At 41.3% G+C, this 21,108-nt stretch overlaps 1 pseudogene; it reads right to left on the bottom strand.

The window, feature by feature from the left end:
• Positions 1–21,108, bottom strand: part of LOC141418094 (uncharacterized) — a 46,164-nt pseudogene that overhangs the window by 8,352 nt on the left and 16,704 nt on the right.

Here is a 21,108-nt window from a genome sequence, read left to right as displayed (position 1 = left end):
GTAAGTATGACAAGCCATCCTCTTCTCTTGGATCCATTAAAAGGTTGACCAAGCTTACAACGTTGCTTGGCTTAAGGAAACAACCCAAATAATAATAATAATAAAATGAATACCACAGTCTGGGTAGCTAAACACCAAGTATTTATCGTCTCACAATCCTGGAGGCCAGAAGTCCAAAGTCAAGGTGGCGGCTCCTTCCCGGTCTGTTTTAGGCCTCTCCCAGTTTTCTGGTGGCTCCTTGGCATTCTCAGTGAGTGAGCCTGTGCCCAAGCTTTCCTTCCCAACATGGGCTCCGAGTGTATTGGATTTGAAGTCCATCCTAATTAAATATAAATAATTGAGGATAACTTCATTAAGTATGTCTGCAATAACCCTACTTCCAAATAAGGCCTCAGTATGAGGTACCGTGTGTTAGAACTTCAACGTGGAAATCCATTGGTTTGGGGAATTCAGCCCATAGAAGCTTAGGTACAGTACAATGTACCCATCTTACAAATATGGATTAACTTTTACTCATACGTAAACCCATATAACCACCCTCAGAATGAAATTAGTGAGCAGTCCCAGCACCCAGCTGGCTCACTCACATCCCTCCAGCTAATTCTTGCCCCAAAATAGCTTCTATTTTAGAGAGACTTTATTTTAAAGCCAAAGATCTATTTTTACTTTCCAATATCTGTTGGAAACTGCCTGTCTCCACGGGGACTGCTGTCTCCTCGGTCTGGTCTCTGAGTATTAGCTTCACTCTGGGGTCTGTCTGGGCGACAAGCAGAGGGGACACCTCTGAACTGCTTCCAGTCTATCTCAGGACTTTCCTGGGGTCACTGCTTCACCCTAGTGCATTAAAGAGTCAGTCTTTATCTGGAGCCTGAATTAACAGAAAAGCCAATCAACTTACACCAGGCTCAGGGTAAACACGTCCTTTTGCAGCTGTCCCTTGTGTACCCAGAGTGGCCCATGCTGTAACATGACAGTGGACCTGCCTGGCTTGTGCCCATGCTCACCACACCTCGGTGACCAGATAAAGTGGCTTTTTCAAGAACACAAGAGTGTGTCCTCCCATTTGTCCTGCAGGACTTGCACGTGGACTTGGCCAGCACATTCACTGCTTTTCTTGCTGTTTTCTAGTCTGTCCTCACCTTGGCTTTATAGATCTTTATAGCATAGAATAAAATCCAGCAGCAATGATGACAGTTTGCTCTGCCTCACCCACAAGTATGAAGACCTCCTCTGGTTCTATCAATAACATCTCAAAACCATCGGTGCAGCTGTGACATTCCCATTTTGCCTTAAAATCATACTGCTTTGGTCTTAGTGTGGTAATTGCACTGCACCTTTTTTCAGCCACCCAATAAAATACTAGGATTTTTCAACGCCCTTTACTATTAGATATTTAGATCAGCTCTACGTCTAAATGAACAACTCCATCTTCAGGGCCTGCTGGGTCCCCACCCCTTGCTGTGCCCAAGGTCAGCTCTCTCAGACTGTCCCTTGTAACCATACCACATGGACCTCAGCTTGAATTTTCTAAGGTTGAAATATCATGCAGGTGCTGGTAGCTCATGCCTATAATCCAAGCTACTTGGGAGACCAAGATCAGGAGGATCAAGGTTCAAGGACAGCCTGGGTAAATACTTCACCAGACCCCATCTCAAAAATTAACCAGAGAAAATGAACTGGATGTGTGGCTCAATTAGTAGAGCACCTGCTTTGCAAATGTGAAGCCCTGAGTTCAAACCCAAGACCCACCACATCTATCTATCTATCATCTATCTATCTATCTATCTATCTATCTATCTATCTATCTATTATCTATCTATATATTACCCTAGTATAACTCCCTCCCTCCAATGCCCCCTGGTCCTGCCCAAACTTGAATCCCCAAATATAAATACTAAAGGATGGCAGTTTTCCATCTCCAAGATAGCCCACTGGTCCTCCTGGAAGTCCTGACCAGCCCTCCTACTTATTATTCAGAAATTCCCCTTACTCTCAAAAGGGCTCAACCTCGTTGTGTTGAGAGCCTGCTCGGTGACTGTCTCTCCGCTTCTCCTACACTTGTACAAGAGTAAACCTCCCTCCCTACTCAACAGGGCTCCAGTCTCCTCTGTTAGTTCTGCTACCATGAGAGAGAAAAAGGACCCAGTTCAGGTAAAAAAAACTGTGATGACTCATGCTCTGTGCTCCCACTGCCCTTTCTGTGTGACCTTCTTGCCTCCCCCCTCCATCAGTGCTCTGACTTCCACCCCATTGGATGACCCTCCCGTGTAAGTGGACACCCCACTATGCTTCCAGACTAGCTGGAGCCCAGTGTCAAGAGTGTGGGCCACAAGATCTGTAAAGTTCAAGATCCCCCCACAAAAAAACTTGCAGGCAAACAACCCAGGTAACTTCCTTGACCTCTGCAGGCCTTGGCTGCCCACAGATGAGGTTCTCAGCTCACAGTGGAGATCAGTCACTGACAGATAACATGTATTACTCCAAACTCTTGGATATTAAACCGTTCACTTCTCAGGTAACCATAGATTAAAGAAAAAAAATCCCAAGGAAAACAAAACTATACATGGAACTAAATGAAAATGAAAACAACAACAACAACAACAACAAAAACGTTCCCAAATCTGCAAGATCAAGTGTTGAAGTGCTAAGTACTTACACTAAATGATTGCACTTTCTCTTTATTAGAGATAATGTCTCAAGTCAATAATCTAAGTTCCCACATCAAGGAAGGGAAGAATAAGTAAACCCCCAAAAGAGCAGAGAACAGGAACTATTTAAGAAAATGGGCAAAACCAATGAAATTTAAAACAAAAATCAGAGAGAAAAAAAATTAATGAAAATAAACAGCTGGTTCTATCAACAAATCTTGAATAAGAATGATGAGAAAAAGAAGACAATATTCCCCAAATGAAACAAGAGGACCACTATTGAGTCTGTAGATGATATGAAAATAAGTACATACAACAAAAAATATTCTACACATGTGAATTTGAAAATAAGATGAAGTGAACCAATTCTTCAAAAAACACAAATTATGACAATTCACCCAAAATAAAATAATTCATTTAGATGACCCTATAACTATTGAGGAAGTTATGATTTAAAATTCCCCAAAAAGGGTATATCTAAACCCAGATGGTTTTATCAGAGGGTTCTTCCAAATAGTTTAAGAAGGATTTGGATCGACTTTCCATAATCTCTTCAAGAAAACAGGTGTGAACTTTTGCTTAATTTGTCTTATGAGGCCAGCATCAGCAACCCCCAAAATACAACCCCAAACCAAAAAAACATAAGCCAACATTCTTCTTTCATATAGATACAAATCCTAAACAAAATGTTATCAAATAGAATTCACCAACACATTTTTAAAATATATTTCCCACAATCAACTTGAATTTAATCTAAGTTTTCAAGGATGGTTCAGTATTTAAGTCAATGAATATAAGCACCAGATTAATGGGTTAATGAAGAAAAATCACAATATTATATCAATACCTATTCTAATTAAAAAAATACATCATGAGCCAAGTATAGTGGTGTACACTTGTAATCCCAGCACTCAGGAGACTGAGACAAGGAGGATTGCAAGTTCAAAGCCAGCCTGGGTAACACAGTGAGTTCCAGGCTAACCTCAGCTACCTGGTGAGACTTTGTCTCACAAAACAAAACCCTAATACACACACACACACACACACACACACACACACACACACACATTTAAACTTGATAAAGGAGTTTGCAAAAATCCTGCACTTAACATTACACTTTCTGGGAACATAATGACTGCTTCTCTCTAGGTTAGGAAGGATGTCTGCTCTTGGCATCACATCCAACAAGTGGGGACCTTCTACCCAGGGCAATACAGTAAGGGAAAGAAATAAATGCCTTGGAAATCGGAAAGGAAGAAATAAAACTGACCCTATTTGCAGATGACACAATTGTCCAGAGAGAAAAGCCCCAAAGTCTACAAGTTAAAAGAGAAAGATAGAAATTAAGTTATTTCAGTCATATGATAGAATGCAAGACCAGTGTGCAAAATCAATTGTTTCTCTACTAACGGCAAACACAGGAATTAAAAATTCAGAGTCATTTATGATTACTCAAAAGTGGAATACTAGCCAGGAACTAGTGGCTTACTCTTGTAATCCCAGCTACTCAGGAGGCAGAGATCAGGAGGACTGGTTCGAAGCCAGTCCATGCAAATGGTTCACAAGATCCTATTTAAAAAAAAAAATCATGAAAAAGGGCGGGAGGAGTGGCTCAAGTGGTAGAGTGCCTACCTAGCAAGGGTGAGGTCCTGAGTTCAAACCCCAGTATTGCCAAAAACAAAGTGGAATGCTTATGTATGAATCTAAAAAAACATAGGGAGAATCTGAACGTTGAAAATTGTACAATTCTGGTGAAAGAAGGCCTAGTGTTTTGTATTAGAAAACTCAACATAGTAAAGATATCACTGCTCTTCTAACTGATGTATGAGTTTACTGTAATTCTTTTAAAATCCTAGCAAGGCACTTTTTGTAGATGTGGGCAAGATTATTCTACAATTTACATGGAAATGCAAAGGCAAGGAAGCAGAAGAGAAAAAAACAGTTTTGAGAAGAATAAAGGGTGAGGGGTCACTCTTTCTGAGTTGTAAAGACATGTATAGATACAGAGATGAAAATACCATGGTACAGAAAACCCATAGGTCTGAAGATAATGGCAGAACAGTTGACCCAGAAACAGACCCACTCAGGTACAGTCACCCAGCATTTGAGAAAGGCAAACTGGGAGAGGACAGAGAGCACTTGTGACAAATGCTGCTGGAGTGCAAACACAGACAAAAAACAAACCCTGACGGAATCTTGCTTCCTGCACCCTGTAATTAACTCAATATAAATCACAAACCTAAATCGATATTAGGCTGGGGGTATAACTCAGTGGTAGAGTGACTGTCTAGCATGCGAGGCCCTGGGCTCAATCCAGAGTGAAACACACACACACCAGATAGATGACAGAAAGGTAGATGATAGATAGATTGACAGATGATAGATAAATAGATGATAAATAGATAGATGATTTATAGATAGATGATAGATAGGTAGATAGATAGATGATAGATGATAGATAATAGATAGACAGATACATAGGTGAGATAGATGATAAATGGATAGATAGATAGATAGATAGATGATTGCTAGATAGATAGATACATAGATAGATGATAGATAGATACACTATGTAAGGATATGCTTGCATTTTAGAACAAAACGTAGAAAGTCTCAGGACAGAGGTTTTTTTTCAGAATTCTTAGACTTGACCCCAAAGACCCAATCCACAACAGAACAAGAATTTGATAAATTTAACTTAATAAAAATGGAAAATCTTAGTTCTATAAGAGACTGTTCTATGGATCAAAACACAAGATACAAATTGGGGGAGGGGACCTTTGCAACAAAATGTCTGACAAGATCAGGGTCTACATTACATAAAGAACTCTCAAAACTCATAGAGAGTGAGTAAAAGGTATGCAGAGAGATGAAGTCATGGAAGAAGACATTAAGACATTCAAAGGATGCCTAGTGTAAAAGATAATGGAACAGTCTTTATATATTCAGCCACGAGTGGAAACACAAATCAAAACCTCAGTGAAGTGTCACTTCTCACCCATCCAAATGGCTAAAATAAAATAGCAATGACAGTAAATGTTGGCAAGGATCCAAACTAGATCTCTCATGTTACTGGTGGGAAATGCAAAATGTAGAACCAATCTAGTAAGTAGATTGTCTAAATATTCACTTACAACCCCCAGAATCATTCTCCTAAACATTTATCCCAGAGAAATGAAAAACTGAAAATTTTCACAAAAATTTGTATGATAATACCAGCTTTATCTGCAATTTCCCCAAACAGGAATTAACCAAAATGTTCTTCAGCAGGTGAACCATAGCTATTACTCAGGAATGAAAAAGAATTGAATCCTGATACACATGGCAGGTAGGCAAGATCTCAGGGGCACTGTGCTAAGTGAAAAAAAAAAGGCAATTCCAAAGGATACATTCTGCCTTATAGCACTTCTATGGTCCATATTTATAGTATAGGATATATGTCATATATATATATATATAAATAATATACATATATATGTTATATATATAATATATTATATATATAAATAATATACATATATTTATGTTATATATATAATATATTATATATATATAATTTTTTGGTGGGACTGGGGTTCCAACTCAGAGCTTTGCATTTGCAAAGCAGGCACTCTACCACTTGAGCCTCACCTCCAGTCCATTTTGCTCTGGTTATTTTGGAGATGGTCTATTTGGAGAACTATTTGCTCAGGCTAGCCTCTAACCTCAATCTTCCTGATCTCAGCCACCCAAGTAGCTAGGATTACAGGTGTGAGCCACCAGCACCTGGATATAGACATAATTCTTGAAGTGGCAAAGTTATAGAGACAAGGAAGTAATCAGTGGTTACCAAGATTTAAGAGAGGTAGTGGGGAGGAAAAGCTAAGTGTGGCTAGAAGAGGGACCAGGGAGGGCCACCATAATGCACCATTTCTATAATTTGATTACAGTGATAGTCACGTGAACCTATACACGTGATACACGTGATATAATGGCACAGCACTGTACACACACCCATTTTATCAATGTCAACCTCCTGGTTCTGACACTGTTCTGCAGGTAGTTAGAAGGTGACCAGGGAGACCAGTGAGAAGGTGTAAGTGACCTCTCTGCACTACACTAACAATTTCCTGACCATCTTTGGCAATCAGAGTGAAAAAGTTTTCTTTAAGTCAACACCGCACACCTATAAAAATAAGACCAAGGTCCTGGCACCTGCAAAGACAGTGTGGAGCAGAAGCAGCCCGACATAGAAAGCACCTGCTGCATGCTCTTCTTCCCAAGAAGACTGATCACAGCTCAGCGATAGGTGGTGACACTTGGAGAAAATGTAAGAGATGCAGATAGTCCCCAGCTCTTCCTTTGGGTGGTATCGCAGAGGTACAGAGATAAAAAGAACTGGGAAGTTATATACTTAAGAAAAAGTGTGTGCAAAAGCCAACATGAACATATAGAAACTCAGATGTAGAACATGTTTGTAACAGTGGAACTGCTCAATGGAACTTGGGGAAGGAGGGAAAGGAAAAGTAATGATAGAGCATCAGTAATATCGTAAAACATAACATCTGTGCAGGTAGAGGATATAAGGATGTGTACTGAAAGCTGTTGAAAAATGAGGGGTGGGAGGGAAAAGGGTCAGGGAGAGCAATGGAAGGGGCTAAATGGACCAAAGTAAAGTAGACTTATAGCGGGGACACATTGAGAAACCCCTTTGAACATTAACTTAAATATTAATAACAAAAGACAGGACTGTAAAATAGGTACAGTGGGGGAGGATACTAGTGGGGAGGGGCGGATGAAGGTGAGGGAATATGGTTGATGGACATCTACTTACATGAAACAGAACAAAGAAACCTCTTGTAGTTGCTTTAATTGGGGCAAGGAGGGGGTCGAGGGGCAGAAACGGTGGAATGATCTAACCAATGTACAATGTAAGTTTATTCAGAATTGTCACTATGAATCCCCCTTGTACAACAAACATACCCTAGTAAAAAGAAAAGAAAAAGGTGTGTTCCTTATATTAGAAAGAAAGCAAGACTTATTGTTTTATTTTGTGAATTTTTAAATTGACCAGGTGAGGCTGACCCTGTCCACCATGTCCCTCTTCCTGTATGCTCTGTTCCTGGCTTCCCAGCCCTGGGCAGGACAGAGGAACAATGGTCTCTACTCCTTCCTAGAGCATGCCCTTGCTCCTAGACGGTGTACTTCCATGACAGTCATTTTGACTGCTATTTTTAACTCAGAAGCTGTGTCATATTTCTGCAGATAAGTGGATCTCAGCTATGGTCCCCAGACAAGCAGCATCAGCCACATTTGGGGGCTTGTCACCAACACCAAGTTCCAGGGCTGCACCCCAGATCTACTGAGCCAGAAAGCCTGGAGGTGGACCCCAATACCCAGGCATGTCAAGCTCTCCAGGAGTTCTGAGGGTCCCTGACCCGGAACAAGTGTTGCAGGAGGGGTCCAGAAGGCCAATGCCAACAGGGATATGCAGTAGGAGGGTTTTGCAGGGACCCAGGTAGGATTGGGGTCTCTTACACCTGCAAGCTTTCTGGCCACCAGGATGCCATATGTCCACTGGTCACTCTAAACTTCACCTGCAGAAAGGGTGGAGCACCCCCTCTCACCCCCCGTGCCCTGCTGTGGTTTTTCAGGGCACGTTTTTGCAGGTGAACAGAAGCAGACCTGACCATTCTCTGCTGTCTTTATGCTGGGCTGTTGTGAGCTTTGGCATTTTGTTTTCCCAAAGGCTGCTGGGAGGGACTGTCAGACTTTGTTGGGAAGAAGCCTGAGTCCCAATTTTGTCACCTCAGGAGGAGGGTGACAGCTGATCATACTATCCAGGGTTGATAACAGACCCCTCCTAGGGTCTCTGACTACTGCCCCACTGATGAGAAATTTACGCCTTAATTAAGAATGTCTTTGGAGTTAAATACTAGGGGTTGGGAGGGAAGGGGTAAGGGAGAGCAATGGAAGGGGTTGAACTGACCAAGGTAAAGTAGACTCACAGTGGGGTACATTGAGAATCCCCTTTGATTACTGACTTGGGAATTAAAAATGAAAGACAGGACTGTGAAATAGGTACAGTGTTGGGGGTTACTTGTGGGGGGTGAAGGGAGGAGATGAAGGTGAGGGATATTGTTGATGGACTTCATATACTTGTATGAAATAGAGCAAAGAAAACTCTTGCAATTGCTTTAAATGGGGAGGGGGAGGGGACTGGAAGGGGGAAATGGTGGGGGCAATCTAACCAATGTACAACGTAAGGCTGTTTGGAATTGTCACAATGAATCCCCCCTGTACAATGAATAGACCCTGATCAAAATGGGGGAGGGGGGAAGAATTTCTTCAGAAAGTTCCAGAACCCAAGTTGAACAAGCTTAGGGGTAATTACTAGAAAGAGTGAGGTCCCTCACAGAACCCAAGAGGAGACCTTCGGCCACATCCTAGGACCACACTGTAGCCCTCAATGAAGGGCAGCCAGAACCCAGGGACCAGCCTGCCTCCACCATTCTGAGCTCTTCTGTACACGTGTGTTTGACTCTTTTCTCTCTGCACCCCAGGTTTTTCTCAGCTTCCCAGGGTCCCAGGAGAGATGAAGAGGACCAGTCAACATGGAGTTCTCCCTTCTTTATAGCTGGCAAGAAAAAAAAACCCAATTGTACTTTTGGATGAGTGACCTCCCTGAGGTCTCACCAGCTGTGGCTGAGATTGGGGTCAAGAAGAAAGAAACTGGGGTGGGGGGTGGTCTTTGAGGGTGATGAGGCAGCTCTTACAGAAGAGCTGAAAGACACCTTGAAATGTCCTGGCCCTCGACTGCAAGGTTTCGTCCTCATTAGGAGTGATCGAATTGATTCTCCTCACTGCATCTCTGGGGTGCCTGACTTATTTTGCAAGGAAAAAAAAATTATTTCATTTCTAAGGGTTTCAGTGTGAAGGGTGAATGAAATATGCCACAGAACCTGGCATTTATAGTCATTCTTTTTCCTTTATCTTCCCCACCCGCACCATCTCCCAGAAACCACTTTTCTTTCCAGTCATTAGTGATCACTTCAAATTATTTTAAGAAGAAAGATGTCATTCTAACAACTATAAACAGCTTATTGGGTAGCTCTCAACCTTTTAAAAGACAGTATATTTTGCAAAACTTAAACTGCATCAGACCCAAAATGTCTAGAATATGAGCCGGCAGTCTTCTCCAGTTTAGACTCCTTCCTGCACCTGCTGCAATATTTTGCCAACGCCTGCCCCAATATAGTTCTGATTCTCAGCACTTTCTGTAGCAATTAAGTGACTTTTTTGTTTTTTTTAAACATCCCCAGGCTGCATTTGGAATCCACTTTCCTCTGGCCTCCGTTCTGTGACCACCTGCAATCTAATTCTGGCCTCCCTGGTGCTCTGCACGCTCCAGCACAGTGGCCGACTTGCCCTTGCCTGGCTTTTTGCACATCTCCTGAGAACAAAGGAAATCAGAAATCCCAAGTTCTAGGTCTCCTAGGGAAGGAAGCAATTGATTGCCCACCTCCCCCCACCCAGGTATTCACCTAAAGCTTCTGCTGGAAAATGACACCACCCCTTAGTGGCACCTGCATGGTCCTTCTATGTCCTATGAACACACATCACTGTACTCTAGAGAAGTGCCAGCTGAGTGGCCCCTGACTTGGACTCTATGATGAGGACCTGTGTGCAGGAGGGTGGTGGGGGGAGGATATGGGGGAGAAAGGCAGCAGCAGGAGGGAGCCAGGGACATGTGCAGCCCCCTGCAGCAAAGACCTCAGAGCCTCTCCTCCCCCCAGGAGCTCCAACCCTCATGCCTGCCATGTGGACATGTCTCATTTGGGGTAAAAGACAGATCCTTGCACTCCCACATGACCTGTCATGGATGAACCACAGCCACTCGCAGGAGAGGGCACAAGGGCAAGCACTTGAGGGCTACAGCAGGTGGTGTGTACACTCTGTCCTACCATGTCTGCTGTGTCCTTGTCTCTGTCCTGCTACCTGCCCACCAGCTCCCCATGTCCATTCCCTTTCTTCACCTCCCTCTCTCCTTCCCCTGCCACATTCTACCAGGTCACACTTACCAATGGCCTATCCCTGCCACCCACTGCCTCATCCCTTGCTATGTTGTGATGGCCTAACATTGCCACCCCCCTACTCTTGTCTGCACAAAGCAAATGGCCAGTCCTGTGCAAAGACTCTCCCCCTGCGTTCCAGCTGCTCCACACCAGACTTAGGGAGCTGCAACTCCAGGCTCCTGGGAGGCTTCTTTCCAGAAAGGCCCAGAGGCACTCTGGCCTAGACTAAAGCAACACTGGCACGGTCACCTTTCTGAGCCTATGTACTGACCATCAAATCATCGCTGTCCTGGATGTCTTTTCACTCCCCACCAGGAAGGCATACTGTCCCCGCTGCTGCCCTCTTCTCTGCAATGACACCCAGAGACTGAAAACCAAAAGACACCCACTGTAGAGCCAGCAGGAGATGGAACAAGGTGAGGGAGGATCCTTCCATAGAATCTATAGATGGATCAGGCCCTTGACACAGCTTGACTCAGATCTTGGCCTCCAGAAATGTGAGGACAACTAATTTCTGTTGTTTTAGTCCAAGACAAGTCTGTGGTAAATTTTCACGGCTGCCCTAGCAAACAAATACATCTGTCTATCAAGAATTGCCATAAGATGCCAGATGCCCAGTGACTCATGCCTGACAACCTGTATGCTACTTGCAGGAGAATTGAGGTTTGAGGCCAGTCTCAGGCTGGTCATTGACATAGTATGGAAGGAAGACCCTCATCTCCAAAATAACCACAGCAAAAGTGAACTGGAGGTGTGGCTCAAGCAGTAGAGCCCCTGCTTTGCAAGCAAAGCCCTGAGTTCACCAAAAATAAAGAAATGCAAAAAAAAAGAATTGTCATAAAACAAGTTCCTCATGTCTATGTTGCATGACTATTGGCTCCACCTCTGGATGTGACAAATCGTCACAAGACGCAACACAACCTCTAGCTTGTGTTCCTTGTGCTCCTCATTCTGTGTGTGTTCCTCTAGCCCCCATTCATATGTGTAAGCACCATTCCTAAATTAAGGTTCAATGAGTTCATGAAGAGGGGTCTCTGTGGTGGGGTTAGTGTCCTTACAAGGAGAGGAAAGAAGACACACCCAAGGTTTCTTGGATGCAGCTAGAAGCCAGCTGTCTGGAAACCAGGAACTGAATCAACCACACCTTAATCTTGGACTTCTGGCCTCTAGAACAGGGAGAGATGAAGGTCTGTTGTGTGGCCAGTCACCCAATCTGTGGTGTTTTGTTCGACAGCTTCAGCTGACTAATGCACCCCACAATCATTCTGGGGGTCCTGACCAAGTCGCCCTCCCCCCCAGTGTGAGCAGCAGAATCCCAACTACAGAGCTTTGGTGGTGTGAGAGCAATGGGCAGGTCACTTTTGCCAAGCTTGTGCACAGAGCCATCCACACCACCTTGACTGTGTACTCTGCAGACACTGGTGGGTGAGGAAGGTTATGGGGGGGGACAGGGTTCATGCCAACTTGTAGCCTCTTCCTTGCACCCTGAATTTAATTTCCTACACTTTTGGCTTTCCATTTTGTGATTTTTTTTTTGAAGCATGACTGGCTTTATCCACTATAAAAATAGTCAACAGAATATGGTGGAGATATTATGTACTCATGTATGAAAATGGAAAAATGAGGCCTGTTGAAACTATTCCAGGAATGGGAGGAGGGGATAAAGGAGAATGATGGAGGGGGTGAATTCAACTATGATATATTGTAAAAACTTTTGTAAATGTCACAATGGACCCCCAGTACAACAATAATTTTAAAAAGATAAAAAGTAGTGAGCAGAGAAATACAGATGACTGACAGTGTTACCTTTTGAAATATTAAGGATGTATTTTATTATTGATACTGCAACAATTTTTGTGCATGAATTTTTTTTTTGCTTTCTGTGCAGAGTTTCTTCTTTTTTTTTTTTTTTGGTTTTGGTTTTGACGTTTCTCTAAAGGAAGATGTACATCTTTTTTTTATCACCCTCGGTGTCCTCTTAGCAACCAATAGACTTCCCCGGGTTTAAATACAAAGTTTATCATGATGCTTTTAAAACTCTTTTCTGCAAATATAACCAGCGAGCCTGTATTCTTGTCCATATCCTATTTCTCGTTTTTCTCTTCCTCCCCAAATTTAAAAAAATCACTTTCTCTTTTAAGGAAGAAGAATATTGGACTTATGCTTCATTTCACTGTATTTTGCTCAAAATACATAAATTAAATCAAATTTAATATCTATTTTTAATTTTTAGCATTTTTCCTTGAGTTAGAATTTCTGCAGATTTTTCCTTGAGTTGGAAGCAAAAGAAAGTCATTACTTAATATAATAATATATATTATAATAAAGTATGATCCCTTTCTAGCATTTAACGGTGACACATTGAGTCTTTGACATTAAAATCTGAGCAAAGACAAGAACACTTGCTATATAGTTAAAAAATTTTGGATTTTTCCTGGACATCCTAACCAGCGTAATAAAAAGAGGACAGGTGAAGTTCAAAGACTGTGAATGAAAAATCCAAAATGTTTGCAAATGACAAAAATGTTAACTCAGGAAATGTTTGCTTTGGCTTTTTTTTTTCTCTCTCTCACCTTTTCTGATTTTCCTAGCATGAAAGATCAGATGCTGGTTTAAGACATTTCTTCCTTTTTAATATAATCATTTAGTGTGAGAAATTTCCTACCAAGTACTGGTTGAGCTGTGTCCTTCCATTTTTTAAATGTATTTTCATTTTTGTTCAATCTAAAACCTTTCCCTGCTTCTGTTTGACTCGTGGGCAATTTAGAAAGATGTTGTTTCAGAGAAACTAAAGCAGATACCTTAAAGCAACTGAGGCCAATAGGAAAAGGGGAACAGGTACTAGAGAAAAGGTTAGATCGAAAAGAATTAACCTAGAAGGTAACACCCACGCACAGGAAATCAATGTGAGTCAATGCCCTGTATAGCTATCCTTATCTCAACTAGCAAAAACCCTTGTTCCTTCCTATTATTGCTTATACTCTCTCTACAACAAAATTAGAAATAAGGGCAAATAGTTTCTGCTGGGTATTGAGGGGGGGGAGAGTGAGGGGGCGGAGTGGGTGGTAAGGGAGGGGGTGGGGGCAGGGGGGAGAAATGAACCAAGCCTTGTATGCACATATGAATAATAAAAGAAAAAAGAAAAAAAAATAAAATTATAAACCATTAAAAAAAAAAAAAAGAAAGATGTCGTTTAATTGCCAAGTATTTGGAGACTTTCTTTTTGTTCTGTGTTTCGTTTCTACTTTGACTCCATCACAACCACCAGTCACTCTTTGCAGTATTTCAATTCTCTTTCAATGTGTTAACATTTCGTTTTGGCCAGGACTTTGGGCTGGTGTAGTGAACAGCTCATGTGTACCTCTCTGTTCTGTGCTTGAATATTTTTTATGTTGACTGGTTGACCATGTTGTTTGATTAGTCTACCTTCTTGCTGATTTTCCGTTTGATAAGTTACTGAGGAAGGAGCATTGAAATCTCCAATTACATAACTGTGGGCTTGTCTATTTCTGTCCTTCTCTCAATGTATTTTAAATTTCTGTCATTTTAAACACATGCACATTCAGGATTAGGTTTTCTTGGCCTGACCCTATAGTGATGTAATACATGCTTTATCTGGGCTCGGAAGCCTGTTTTGGCTGGTGATAATACAGCCATCTTTCCTTCTCAGAGTTTTCACACTGGATCATTTCCCAGCCTTTAGCCCAACTGCATGATGGTCTTTGAAATAAATTTCTTTCAAATAGCTGGGATACTTTCTTTTAAATCCAGCTAGACAACCTCTGTCATTTAATTGGTGTGCTTACCAGGTAACAATTTCCTGAATGGAACTCCAACAGCTCAGGAAATCAGAGAAAAAAATATTGGCAAGCAGAATTACATCAAATTAAAAAGCTTCTGCACAACTAAGGAAACATTCAACGGAGTGAAGAGACAGCCTACAGGATGGGAGAAAATCTTTGCCAGCTATTAATAACCATAACAGATAAAGAACTCAAAAAAGTTATCAACAAGTAAGCCAATCAATGAGTGGGAAAACAATCTGAAGAGATGCTTCTCAAAAGAAGAGGTGCAAATGGCCAGTAGGATATGAAAGATATTTAGACATCAGGGAAATGCAATTACAAACTGCATTCAGATACCAGCCAGGCGTTGTGGTACATGTCTATAGTCCCAGCACTCAGAAATCTGAGGCAGGAGGATTGCAAATTTCGGGCCAGACTAGCTACATTAGAAACCCTGTCTCAAAAAAAAAAATTCAAGTTTGTGGAGTGGCTCAAGTTGTAGAGCACCTGCCTAGCAAGCATGAGGCCCTGAGTTCAAACCCCAATACTACAAAAAAAAAATTATACCTCACTCAGTCAGAATGGGTATTAAATAAAAACATAAGAGTATAAATATATAACAAATGAGAATTGAAAGGAAGGTAAACCAATAATGCCATGGAAAACAGTATGGAGGCTCCTAAAAGAACTAAAACTAGACCTGCCATATGATCCAGCAATCCCACTCCTAGGAATATACCCTGAGGAATGTGACTCAGGTTACAACAAAGGCACCTGCACACCCATGTTTATTGCAGCATTGTTCACAATAGTCAAGCCATGGAAACAGCTCATCAAAGGATGAATGGATAAAGAAAATGTGGTATGTATACCCAAGGGAGTATTATTTAGCCCTAAAGAAGAGTGAAATCATGTCACTTGAAGGAAAGTGGATGGAACTGGGTGTCATCATGTTAAGCAAAATAAGCCAGATGATTAAAAGAAAAGGCAAAGGGCTGGGGGCAGGGAATGGGAGAAGTGGGAGAGCAAGACAGGATAGTAGGGAGGATGAGTATTATCAAAACACAGCATGCACAAATACAGAAATGTCTTACTGAAACTCATTCTTTTGCACAATTAACGTGAGTTAACAGTTACAGGAATTTAAAATAAGAAACCCAGTGAAAAATTTGGGTGCACGGGTTACTTACAGTTAATGCAATTATTAACAAATTTGGATTGAAGTCTGTCATTTATTTTTTCCCTGCTTATTTCCTTTGTTTTCATGCCTGCTTCCCCTTCCCTCTTTATGTGTACTTTTCAGACATTTTTAGTAACCCGTTTTTTTTGTTGATGGGACTGGGGTTTGAATCAGGGCTTTGCCCTTGCAAAGTAGGTGCTCTGCCTCATGAGCCACACCTCCAGCTCAATAACACACTTTAATGCCCTGTTGTGGCTTTGCTTATATCTGTCTGTATTTTTGGAGCAATTGCGCTCAAGATTACAAAGTGCATACTAAAGTTGTCCTTTCACTTGGAATTCATATTTTACCACTTCATGTGGATAAAGAATTGTTATGGACATAGAAAGTCCCTTATCTTCCCTGTCCACACTGATTTTGTAAATGACCTCTGCACACAAGGACAGCACTGCCAAGCAATGTTGTTCTTTAAAAAAAATTTATTAGGATATATTCATTATTCAGGGGGATTCATTGTGACAATTTCAAATAGACTGATATTGTACATTGGTTAGATCACCCCCACCATCTCTCCTCCTCACTTAAAGCAATTGCAAGAGGTTTCTTTGTTGTGTTTCATATAAGTATATGAAGTCCATCCACCACATTCCCCCACCTTCATCTCCTCCATTCACCTCCCTCTTCCACATGTAACCCCCTCTACACTGTGCCTATTTCACAGTCCTGTCTTTTGTTATTAATATTTAAGTCAACGTTCAAAGGGGTTTCTCTATGTATCCCACTGTGAGTCCACTTTACTTTGGTTAGTTCAACCCCTTCTATTGCTCTCCCTTACCCCTTCCCTCCCCCCACCATTATTCACAGCCTTCAATATACATCCTCATGTCTTCTACCTGCACAGGTGTGATGTTTTATGATATTACTGACGCTCTATTGTTCTCTTTCCCTTTCCCTCCTTCTCTGAGTTCCATAGAGCACAGACTGTGGTATTCATTGTTGTAAAGCAAACTAACATGGTCCTAGCCAACTAACATCTAAGCTATACTTCACCTTTAATACTGTGTGTTTAGAAGCTTCTGAAACAGTGTCAGAGCTGAGCAACACAGTAAAGGAGAGAAGTTAATTATCCACCTAGAGACCTGACTGGACACTGGTAGCCACCACACTGGTCTTTTCTTGTGTTCAGTGGCTGTTCAGAATGGATTTCTTTTCTTTGGAGGAAAGTGTGAATTCTTTCAGGAAATACACCTGCATTCAAATCAGTCATGTTTAAAAAGCTAAAATAAGTAGAGGTAAATATTTAAATAATCCCAGCATAACTAAGGATTTCTAATTACAAAAAGGGTAAAAGCAGTCAAAGAAGGTGCATGTTCAGATACTTAAAAAGTAAATACAGACATTTGGCTCCAAAACAGCAAAATGCACATTCTCTTCAAATCCGCATGAAGTGTCCTCAAGACAGACCACATACTAAGTCAAAAAACAACACTCAAAACATTAAAGGGTGAGATCAGTGTAGTCTCTGCCCCAGTGAAATGAAAGAAATTTGGGAAATTCATAGAGGTGTATACATTTAAAAAATTTAAAACAAACAAATAAGCAAGCAAAAGACCTTCTTTCCTCAATGAACAAGGGATCAAAAAGCTTAGAAGAGAAATTGTGATTAGAAAATGTATTGAGATAAATAAAAATAAAAATCCAATTCATGGGATTAGTGAAAACAGTGCTTACAGGGAAATGTATACCTGAGAATGTCTACATTCAAATAAATAAGAAAGATGTCAAATCAATAACCTAACCGTGTTTGTTAGGGTTCCAAAGGGAGAGAGCCAATAGATAGATAATATAGATGGATTAATGGATGGATGGGCAGATAGATAGACAGGCAGACAGATTAGATGATAGACAAATAGACAGGAAGAGAGATAGATAGATTGATTATAGATAGGCAGATAGATATAGATAGACAGATAAATGATATATAGATAGCTAGATATGGTTGGATACATAGATAGAGAGATAGAGATAGATGGATAGATAAGTATGGATGGATAGATAGGTAGATAGAGGCAGGTAGATAGGCAGATAGATAGTAAATAGATATAGACAGCTACAGATAGATATATAGATAGATGGATAAACAGCAAATAGATTGATTATAGATAAGGAGATAGATATAGATAGATAGAGATAGATATAGATGGATAGATAGATAGGTAGGTAGATAGATAGGCAGGTAGATAGGCAGATAGATAGTAAATAGATATAGACAGCTACAGATAGATATATAGATAGATGGATAAACAAGCAGATAGATTGATTATAGATAAGGAGATAGATATAGATAGATAGATGATAGATAGAGATAGATATAGATGGATAGATAGATAGGTAGGTAGGTAGATAGATAGATGATAGATAGATATAGATAGATAGGGCAGGCCAGCAGGTTAGAGACTCAAGGAAGAGTTGATGTTGAAAGCTCCAAGTCAAAATCTCTCTGACGGCAGAAATTCCTCCTTCTTGATCAGCTAGCCTTCAACTGACTGGACAAGTCCCACCCACACATTGGAAGGTAATGTGATTTATTTAAAGTCCATGTATTTAAATGCTAATTTCACCTAAAAATATCTTTACAAAAATCATGTAGAATAATGTCTGACAAGATATCTGGGTACTTGTTAACACATGACTATTAACTATTCACCTCCCTGTCATTCTACCCCAAGAAACAAAGAACAAACTAAACCCAAAGTAAGAAGGAATATGGTGTAAATTAGAATGAAAATACATGAAACAGACATTAGGGAAACACAGAACTATTGATCCAGAATTTAGTCTTTTGAAAAGATCAACAAAACTGCTCTGCAGCATCCAGAGTAAGGAGCTCTAGTGACTCACCCATTTAAACAAAAAAACCAAACCTAGAAGTAACTCAGCTAAATGGGACTTAAGTAGACATTTCTCCATAAATTGTGTATGTATATATGTGTATACCCTATATATTTATATATATAAACTATGTGTATAATTTATGTTATATTATGTTATACTACACTATATTCCATTACATTATATATAATAAAGATCTGTCTATCTGTCTATCTATATTTATGGCTATATATATTTAAGCTAGGGAAAAGATGGTCACTAGTCTGTTAGGAAATGTAAAGAGAAACCACAATGAGATACCACCCCACACCTGCTAGAATGGCCACAATAAAAAGAAAAACAAGAAAAAGAATAAAAGTCCCTCTGCCATTAGGGGAGGACTGAGCATCTCACTCTCAGGGCCACCGTTGAAAGCTGTACGCAAACCCTCATGGCAGAGTTACTCACAGAAGCCAAAATGCACAAGTAACACAAAGGCTCACAAATGCTGATTAAAGAAAAGACATTGTTATATACATATAACAGAACAGGATTCTGGCATACAACCAGAGGAAGAATCAGTACATACCACAGTCTAGATGAACTGGGGAATTTCATCTGGAAATGACTTTGAAGGCAGGTTGCTGCTTGACATGCACCATGGTGGACGGGGTTTCATTCATCCTCACCCTTGTCAAAACTTGTGATTGTCTGTTCTTTTTATTATGGCCATCCTAGCAGGTGTGGGATGGTATGACTAATAGCCATCTTTTTGCCAGCTTATTGGCCGTAAATATATATAAATAAATAAATATATATATACATATTGTATATCTGTGGATATATGTGTGTGTATATATACATATATATATATATAAAATTGATTTTTTGTAGAAACATCTACTTAACTCCCTTTTAGTTGAGTTGTTTGTGTGTTTTTTTTTAAACTGGTGAGTTATAAGACTCTTAGTCTTAACAAAAGAAGCTAGACACAAAAGGTCTAATAAGATATGATTTAAAATACAGGAAATGCTCAGACTAGGCAAACCATACATGGAGAAGGTAGATCAGTGGTTCTTGGGCTTGGGGTGGAGAGGATAGAGGATGACTGTGAGTGGCTACAGGATTTTTTTTTTGGAGTGATGTAAGTATGAGGGGATTAGTAATTATTGTTCGACCCTTGTGAATGGACTAAAAACTGCTGAATTTGAGTCCAGGAAGGTGGAGGACAGAAGGCAGAGACAGACCTCATCCTACTTCCTGCAGAAGCAGCCCTAACTCATTCCCCATCACACCTGGTGCAGAAGGGCCCAGGAGGGTTGGGGACCAGAGGTTGTGACTCTGAGGACTGGGGAAGGATAGAGCCTCCAATTCCAGCTGAGAACAGTAAATATTGCAATCATGACATCAGGCGTGGGGGTGGCCAGCGTGGAGTGGGGCAGGAATGAGGGGAGGGTGATCTTGAGTAGAGAGAGACCTTATGAGGGCATTTGGGCTCACAAGAATCCTCCTTATGGCAGCTGGGGCCAGGAGTGTGCACATGTGTGTGTTCCTACATGTGTGTGCATGCTAGCGTGCATGCTTGTGCATGCCTGTGGGGGTGTATGGTGTGTGTACTACACACCAGTGTTGTGTGTCACTGACTCTACCTATGCAGCCTTGACTGTGGCCCTTTCTCTGAGCCTCAACTTGTAGATAGACCCTACAAAGTGTGGAGTGGAGAGGAGTTCATCCTCAAATGACTAAGTGTGGTTTCCCTGCACACTGCCATTCACTCACTGTGAAGGACCCCCTTTTACTGAGCCCACGGGCTGGTAGCCCTGTCCTGACTCTGGCATCCACCCCAGAGAAAGATCCTTGTATGTTGAGGCACTGACACAGCCATGGCCTTTCGTGTCCCAGTAGAGAAAGGAATTCTCACCTTTTTCCTTTGGTTCTTTACAGTGACCCTTTTTCCTTTGGTTCTTTACAGTGACCCTTTTTCCTTTGGTTCTTTACAGTTGGAAAGAGGCCAGTGTGGGAGTGACCGTGGGAAAGGGGGACCCTGGGATACTTCTGGGAACCTTGGCAAGTCCCCTGTGGCTGTGTCTCAGAGTCCCCACTTGGCTGTAGGAGTTAAGACACATACACTGCTCACAGCAGGGTGTGTGGACCTTATACCAGGGCCATGACTACCCATAGAGGAAGCCCTCCCTTCCTCCCTCCCTCCCTTCTTTCCTTATTGGCAGCACTGGGGTTTGAACTCAGGGCCTCACATTTGCTAGGCAGGTGCTTTACCACTTGAACCACTCCACCAGCCATTTTTTGGTGTTGGGCATTTTCGAGATAGTGTTTCCTAAACTATTTGCCTGGTCTGGCTTCGAACGGCAACGCTTCCAATCTCAGACTCCCAGGTAGCTAGGATTACAGGTGTGAGCCACTGGCACCTGGTCTATGTTTCTATCACTACAGTTGTCTGAGTTAGAAACTGTGGGGGAACTAACATTTTCCCCATGGAATCTGTACTCAGCCCCCAATTCTTTAAGGTAAGCCCCATTCAAACCATCCACATGGGACTTTAAAGTCACGTG

Source organism: Castor canadensis, chromosome 2 (assembly GCF_047511655.1).
Source record: "Castor canadensis chromosome 2, mCasCan1.hap1v2, whole genome shotgun sequence".
NCBI lineage: Eukaryota > Metazoa > Chordata > Mammalia > Rodentia > Castoridae > Castor > Castor canadensis.
Note: the sequence above shows the minus strand (reverse complement) of the source record. Positions and strands in the feature narration are given on the sequence as shown.